The 8,664-nt window shown below is 43.8% G+C and overlaps 1 protein-coding gene and 1 pseudogene across 1 annotated transcript in view; one reads left to right on the top strand and one right to left on the bottom strand.

Moving 5' to 3' along the window:
* The window catches only part of CDKL1 (cyclin dependent kinase like 1), a 51,801-nt gene extending 51,666 nt beyond the window's left edge, over positions 1-135 (bottom strand). The window contains exon 1 of the mRNA XM_034992433.1: positions 93-135. The gene's annotated coding sequence lies outside the window, so the exon portion shown is untranslated. The remainder of the gene's footprint in view (positions 1-92) is intronic.
* A 149-nt stretch (positions 136-284) lies between these two features.
* LOC118002032 lies at positions 285-8,664 on the top strand (annotated as a pseudogene).

Raw genomic sequence — 8,664 nt, 5'->3', positions numbered from 1 at the left:
GCGCCCGGCCCGCGCCGCGGGGCCCAGCCCGGCGGCACGTGGCGCCCGGGCCCGCAGTCCCGGCCCGCGCGCCTTCCCCGCCCCGGACTCACGGCGCCGCGGCTGCCCGGCCGGCCCTGCTCCCGCCTCGCCGCCTCTCTCGCGGCTGCGCTCGCCGCCGCCCCGGCCGCAATCCCTATGGGAACGGGCCCCCGCCCCCCGCCCCGGGCTGGCCTGGGCGGGGCCGCCGCACCCCCGCGGCGGGGATGGGCCCCGTGGGCGGCCCCGGGGCCCGGTGCCGCGCGTCCCTCCGCGGGGAGAGGAGGCCTGCAGGCCTGCAGCCTCGGGCAGCGTCGGCTGGGAAGACGCCTGGCCGGGAGCAGCCCGGCCCCCAACCCCCGTGCGCTCTGAACTTCTCGGGCAGGGCGGGCCCCGCACGGTCAGAGAACCGGTAACTCCGTCGTAGCCTGGGCTAGACTGCAAACGCCTTTATGTCTGTCCTGATCAGTGCTGCAGCATCCAGTCAACGAATGTGAATGAATGGCGGAGAGAGAGGAAAAGAGGGAGGAGGAGGTATGATGACTGAAACTGCTTAAGGTCAGCACTTCCCTCCATTAGCCTGCGGGTCCATCACCATCGACTTCCTAGATAGCGGGGCTTTCTGATGTGGGAGATGGAGTTTTACAGAACCCACCTTGGTTTAGCGTTTTTGTTTTGTTTTGTTTTTCTTAAGTCATCTCCACGCCCAACGGGGGACTCAAACTCAGGACTCTGAGGTGAAGAGTCCTAAGCTCTACCGACTGAGCCCTCCAGGCGCCCCGTCTTGGGTTCTTTATTCCCGTCCGTCTCCCAACTGGTTCCTACTCACTCAAGTCTGGGCACAATGGTGGGAAGTTCATGGACCTGAGGAAATCATGAAATAGTTTGCTACTAGGCAGACTGCCACAGTACTTTATCATCTAGCCCATTCCATATGCCCAGCGCTGAGACGGGTGTTTGCCTTGGAAGTGACACCCGAGGAGAGGAAAGTGTCATACTGTCTATGCACCAAGCAGCATGCCACTAAAGGTAAATCTGAATAGGGTTCAGGAAGGAGCTGAAGCTGGGAGGAGAGGAATTGGTGGCTGCCTTGACCAGGGAGTCGCATATAGAGGGGGTCCAGGGATGAGCTACAGGTGAGCTGTGAACCTCCTAGAAATTGTTTGCAAATGGCCACCACTGATATGTTTTCTGTCTCTATAGTTTTGCCTTTTCCAGGATATCATATAAATGTACCCTTTTGAGGCTAACTAAATTTCTTTTACTTAACATAATGCATTTGAGATTCACCCATGTAGTTGCATTTCTCAGTAGTTCATTCTTTTTCATTGCTCAGTAGTATTCCATTGTATGGATAAACCAGACTTTGTTTATCTATTTCCAGTTGAAGAACATTTGAGTTGTTTCTAGTCTTGGTGATTATAAATCAAGCCACTATAAACATTCATGCATGGTCTTTTGTGTGAGCATATGTTTTCCTTTCTCTTAGGAAAATAATACTTAGAAGGAGTACTGCTGGGTCACAGGATAAGTATATGTTATTGTAAGTAATTGCCAAAATGTTTTCTAAAGTCACTGTGCCATTTTACATTCCTGCCAGCAATGTTCCAATTACTCTGCATCTTTGCCAGCACTTCGTATTCAGGTCTTTTGATTTTAGCCATTCTAATAGGTAGGTAATTGGCTCTTGTGGTTTTAATTTGCATTTCCCTAATAACTAATGTTGAGCAGTTTTCCATATGCTTATTTACCTTCTGGATGTTTTCTCACCAGTTCTAGCTTTTTGTAAATTCCTTGGGGTTTTCTATATAGACAGTCATGTCATCAGCAAATAGGGATAGGTTTAGTTCTTCCTAACTGGTATACCTTTTCTTTCTTTTTCTTGCCGTCCTGCACTTGATAGGCCCTCCAGTGTGATGTCAAACAGGAACAGTAAGAGCAGACATTTCTTTTTTTTTAAGATTTTATTTATTTATTTATTTGAGAGAGAGAGAGACAGTGAGAGCAGGAACACAAGCAGGGGGAATGGGAGAGGGAGAAGCAGGCTTCCCGAGGAGCAGGGAGCCGGATGCGGGGCTCAATCCCAGGACCCTGGGATCATGACCCGAGCTGAAGGCAGATGCTTAATGACTGAGCCACCCAGGCGCCCCGAGAGCAGACATTTCTATTACTGATCTTAGGAGGAAAGCATTGTCTTGTACCACTAGGTATGATGTCAGTTAGATCTCTTAGTAGATGCTGTGGTAGGCAGCCTCTAAAATGGTCCTTAAAGAGCCCTGCCTCCTGGTATTCATGCCCTTGTGTGTTTTCCTTCCCTTCAGCGTAGGCTTGACCTCGTAACTTGCTTCTAAGGAATAAAATATGGCAAAGGTAATGGAATATCACTGCCAAGATTAGATTACAAAGAGACGGATTTCCGCCTTGGGTACTCTCTTTCTCACTTCCCCTGAGGGAATTCACATGCCATGTTACAAGCTGCCCTATGGCAAGGTTCTGAGGAGGCCAACAGCCAAGAATTTAGGCACTCAGTCCCATGTTCTGTGAGGAATTGAATCTTGCCAACAACCATGGGAATGAGCTTGGAAGTGGATCTCCCCACTGCCTCTCTTGCTCCAGTGAGCTTCCAGAATAGACGGTAGCCACAACTGATGATGAAAGTTCAATCTTGTGAGAGACCTTGACTCAGAGGCACTTAACTGGTCATATCTGGATTCCTAATCTGCAGGAACTGTGAGATAGTAAGTGTTTAATATTTATATTTTGGGGTTGTTTTGCCTCAATATAGAACTGACATAGAAGCCCTTTATTAGATTGAGAAAGTTTTCTGTAATCCAATTTGCTGAGAATTTTTTTTTAAATAGTGAATGGATGTTGAATTTACCAAATACTTTTCTGCATCTATTGAGATGAGCGTATGTTTTTTCTTATTTAGTCTGTTGATACAGTGAATTACATTCATAGATTTAAAAATGCTGAGGGACACCTGGGTGGCTCAGTCCATTAAGTGTCTGCCTTCGGCTCAGGTCATGATCCCAGGGTCCTGGGATGGAGCCCCATGTCCGGCTGCCTGTTCAGTGGGGAGCCTGCTTCTCCCTCAGCCTGTCGCCCCACCTTCTTGTGCTCTCTCTCTCTGTCAAATAAATAAAATCTTTAAAAATAAATGAACACAAAGAAATAAAAAATTAAAATGTTGAATGCAAAACTTGCATTCCTGGGATAAACCCAACTTAGTTATGATATTCTGTCATTTTGCTACGTTGCTGGAGTCAGTCACATTAAGAATTCTTGAATTAATATTTCTGAGAGACATTGATCTATAGTTTTCTTGTAATGTCTTTCTCTAGTTTTGGTGTCAGGGTAATACTGATCTCATAAAATGAGTGGGGAAGTGTTTCCTTCTCTTCTGTTTTCTGGAGACGTTTACATTAACTTGGTATTATTTATTCCTTTAATGTTTGCTAGAATTTTTCCAATAAAGCCATCTGAGTATGGAGTTTTCCCTGTTGAAATGTTTTAAACTACAAATTCTATTTCTTTAATAAAATATATAAGGCTATTCAGGATATCTATTTTTTCTTGAGTGAGCCTTGGTAGCTTGTATCTTCAAGGAATTTGTCTATTTCATCTAGATACTGGAGTTTATGGGTATAAAGTTGTTCATATATAACAATATTACACTATCATCCTTTTAATGTTGTTAATGTATAATACTATGACATTATTACCCTTTTAATATTTATAGGATATATAGTGGTGTTCCCTATGTCATTCTTGATATTAATAATTTGTTTTTTTCCCCTTCTTTTTCTTGATCAGGTTGACTAAGTCTTATCAATTTTATTGGTTTTTTAAAAGAAACAGCTTTTGATTTAGTTGATTTTGTCTATGATTTTTCTGTTTTTCACTTTCATTGATTTCATCTCTTTATTATTTTTTCTTTCTGTTTGCTTTGCTTTTAGCTGCTTTTTCTAGCTTTTTTAAAGATGGAAACCTAGACCATTAATTTTAGATATTTCTTGTTTATAATATAAGCCTTTGATGCCATATATTTTACTCTCTAAGCACTACTTTAAATGTATCCCAGAAATCTTAATATATTGTATTTTCATTTTCATTCAGCCCAAAGTATTTTCCAACTTATCTTGTGACTTCCTTTTTGACCCATGGGTTATTTTGAAGTGTGTTGTTTAATTTCCAACTACTTGGGGACTTTCTAGATATCTTTTTATTCCTGATTTCTAGAATCAGAGTTCCGTTCTTTTCAGAGAACTCTCTTTGTATGATTTAAATTCTTTGCAATGTATTAAGACCAGCCTATGGTCTATGTTGGTGAATGTTTCTTTTTGACAAGTTAAAAAAATTATTTTTAAGTGATATGGGAAAGTCAGTGTGACTTTCTCCAGGGCTGCCTTATCTGAAGTTCATACCAGGCTGCAGTGAGTCTGGAAAATTAACTTTATGGACCCTGCAAGGTTCAGTACCCAAGGAGCCTGGAACTGTGCCCAGCCCAGTGGTAGTTAAGGTAGGGAGCAAGGGCACCATTTATTTCCGCCTCCGTGGGCAGTGAACCAGAAAGCCAGCGTGACTGGCAACAGCACCAGTTGTGTTGTTTGGAGGAAGTTGGCGCAAAATACTAGAGGATCACTTTGAAAGGGAGACAAAGAGTTGATGTCACCATTTAGCACCAAACAGAGAGGATAATGTGGCCTCTCTACTGTCAAACCACAGGGAGTGCTTTTGGTCGGCAGGACTGAAATCCGTCTTGATATCAGAGAAATACAGCTCCTGGGAAGTAGAGTTCTTGGGAACTGAGACATGGTCCGATATGTGGGCCTTCCTTCTCAAGCAAGAGCAAAGAACAGTGAGACATTATCTTTTTCTCCTTACCGTGATCTTTTATTTGTAGCTCTGCATCATTAGAGAGAATCCTTCAGTGTCCCTGGATTATGCAGACAGTACTGAGGTATTTTAATCATTGAAGGAAGCAGTAAACATTCTGCAAGGTAACAAACACATGGTGAAAGAGAAAGAGCCTGGGGTTTGGAGTCAGAAGACTAGGATTTCTACCTTCTTACTGGTGTTTGATATTGTGCAAGATAATTACTACTGCATAAGCAATAATTGTTTAACTAGTGTTTTCTTCCTGGCAGATGTCATGCTCAGAATATTTTATACGTGAGCCTCACAACAGTCCTGGGAGATGGGCATCAACATTATCGAGAGGTTTCACATGAGGACGGTGAGTTTTAGAATGGGTAAGTCCTCTAAGGACACAAAGCTAGTGAGTTGTGAAGCGGGGATGGGGACATAGGCAGTGAGTCCAGAACCTTTGCTCCTGTTTCGCTAAACCTACCTAATGTGTAGGGGTGGTTGTCAGGACTTTTTTTTTTATAAAGTTGTTTTTCTTTTTTTGAGAGAGAGTGAGCAAGAGCACACAAGCAGGGGGAGGGGCAGAGGAAGGAGCAGACTCCCCGCTGAGCAGCTCCATCCCGGGACCCCAGGATCATGACCCACGCAGAAGGCAGACACCTAACTAACTGAGCCACCCAAGCACCCCAGTTGTCAGGATTTTTGAATGAAGGTATAGGACACTGGGAGTTGACCCAAAGTACTTACAGTGCACAATGTAGCACCCTCCTTTTTTTAGAGCTGCCGGGAAGATGAGTCTTGTCATTAAGCTTCCTTCTCACACTCTGGAGAACTAACGTCCCCGAGGTTGGGCAGAGTACTGACAGCTCCTCTGAGTGCTGAACACAGGGCAATGCTGGAAGCTTTTTCTTTTTTTTTTCCAATTCTATTTCCTTATGGAAAAGGGAGTTGAGTCACCGTGATCTTAAAATGACACTATACAGCTGCTTGAGGAAATACTTGAATTCACTTTCCCTGCTTTAAGTGGGTTTGGAAAGGAAATCATTCCATGGGCACACACAGAGAATAGTTAATAACTACCATTTAGGGACACTTATGTTTCAGGCTCAATAACCACATTATCTTGAATCTTTATAACAATCCTACATGGTTGGATATATTAACTGGTTGGAGTTATTAACAGCCCCATTTTATAAAAGAAGAAGCTGAGGCTCGGAGAGGTTGATCAGAGTAGACAAGCCATCCAGCTCTCCAGGGCTGGAGAGCCAGGTTTCAAACCCAACTGCACCTATTTGCAAAGCCCGTGCTTTGGAGGTGCCACAGGGAATGGTGACAACGAGGACCATCTGTGAACAACCTAAAGTGACAGATCACTGCTAAACATGGAAGTAACTGTTCCCCTTATCTGGAGACTGGTGAATTAATGTAAATATGGGAAAATAACTGTAAATTAAATAAGGGTCTATCATCCTTGACTTTATCTGTGAGCCTAGCCAACGGTGAAATAAAGTATTTTCATCCCTAATTAACATAACCTTAGTTATTTTGTGTGTGTTTTTCCCTTTAAATACTTATTGCAGGGGCGCCTGTGTGGCTCAGTGGATTAAGGGTCCGAATCTTGATTTTGGCTCAGGTCATGATCTCAGGATCATAAGATTGAGCGCTGTGTCTGGGCTCTGTGCTGAGCGTGGAGCCTGCTTGAGATTCTCTCTCCCCATTCCCTCTCCCCCTCCCCACCCCCACTCATGCACTCACTTTCTCTCTCTAAAAGAAAAATAAAATAAATACTTATTGCATTTTACATATGGTAAGCTATCCTTTTAAAGAACCTCTTCTAAAAAACCTTCTTTGTTTCTGAATCTTAACAACCTCAACACCTTTTTTGCATTTCCAGATTTTAAAGCAAACACCCAGTACTTTCACCCTTGAACCCAAATGCCTTAAGAGCTCAGCAATATTAACACTAAAACCTTGGGAGAGTTATGTAGCTGGGCCTGGGCTACCAGTGGATGAGTCACTGTATACAATGATCCTTCTTCAGGAAATTAAGTTTCAAAACCTCAAAGTGGACATCTCTTTGCCACCTTGGACATTTGATTGCCTACCACACTTATCTTAAGGCAATCTATATACATTTCCGTGCTTTATGATTTTGAACCCTTACATGCTAGAAAATAAGTAAATTTTCCAAAGGTATAGATAGAGCTGTTCTGTAGGTTGACTTCATTGATGTGAATATTGGACCGTAGTTTGCCCAGATGTTACCATCGGGGGAAACTGGGCAGACAGTTTACAGGATCTTTACAACTGTATGTGAATCTGCAATTTACCTAAAAAAAAAGAGAGAGAGAAAAAAAATTCCCAGACCAATACAAGAAGTAATTTTCCTGGTTTCACACAGCCAAAAAAGGGTAGAACCCAGATCTGAACTCTGGTCTGATTGGCCCTCTTCACGTGCTGTCCCCTTCCTCTGAGACCGTCTGTTGAGCGATCGCAGCTATAGGATGCAGTTTTAGGAACTTCGAAAGAGCTCTAGGATTCCCTTAATATCCTATCTAATATAAAGTTTCATGTTATTATTTTACTTAAGTTCTGATCTTGAGGAAATGCAAATATCTGAAAAAGGAGGGCCATTGTAGACTCTAAATGACGTATCAATACAAGGCCACATCATACGTTGGAAAGAACACTCACTTGGGCATTCAGAGGTCTGAGCTCAAATCCCATCTCCTTATACCTAACTGTGTGATCCTGAGCAATTGGTTACCCTCTCAGCTTTTCTCCTGTACTAGAAGGAGGGTGAGGTACCCAGTCGCCGTCTAGCTCTTTGGTGCCATACTGCTGTAAGTGGGGGCTCTGGAAAGCAAGTTCTGACGTGGAGCAGAAAGGAGAGAGCAGACATGTCTGGGCCCTTGAAGGACTCTTGAACTCCTGGGGGGATAAAGGACACCAAAGGACCTCGGAATGATGGGTGTGTGTGTTCTTTCCAATGTCACCGTGGCTGCTATAAGGTGGTATAAGTAAATTGTGCTATAAGTAAAAACGTTAGCACAATAAGTGGCAGAAAAGTTAAGATTTTGTGGATTACCCTTTCTTTAGGTGGCCGGGAAGATGGTAGGCATTCAGACTAAGCATGTCTACCAAAAGCAGCCAACCATCTTTCAAAATAAGGAGAGGGTCCTGCTTGGAGAACTGGCAAGGAGAAGTTTCTGTGATACTACAGAAACATCAGTCTGGCTTCATGGTGCCCAAGGAGGCGATTGAGAGCACCTATATTGACAAGAAATGTCCCTTTGCTGGTAATGTCTCCATCCGAGGGCGGATTCTGTCTGGTGTGGTGACCAAGATGGTGAAGATGCACAGGACCACTGTCATCCTCTGAGCCTACCTCCACTACATCTGAAAGTACAACCACAGGACCACGTCCATGCACCTGTTGCCCTGCTTCAGGGACGTCCAACGTCATCCCTGCACTTCAACGTGCTCAAAGTCCCGAAGGCCACTGGCACCAAGAAGCGATTCCAGAAGTTCTGAGACTAGACATCTGTTCAAACCCCTGAAGAAAATAATTTTCCCAGTCAAAAAGATTCTGTGGAGTACTTAAGTATCTTGAAATTCTGCCCTTATAGATGGGATAGACATAGACTCACACTGCTAACTGAACCGTTCTATCTTCCATTCCTTTATGATCCACATTACTCTTATCTTTGATCTACTGTGAGTGCCACAGGTTCATTGTGCCCAAGTGTGACAGAAATAGTCTTTAAAGGGGCGCCT

Source organism: Mirounga leonina, unplaced genomic scaffold, assembly GCF_011800145.1.
Source record: "Mirounga leonina isolate KUSES-001 unplaced genomic scaffold, KU_Mleo_1.0 Mir_82, whole genome shotgun sequence".
NCBI lineage: Eukaryota > Metazoa > Chordata > Mammalia > Carnivora > Phocidae > Mirounga > Mirounga leonina.
This window is presented reverse-complemented; position numbering and strand designations above follow the sequence as displayed.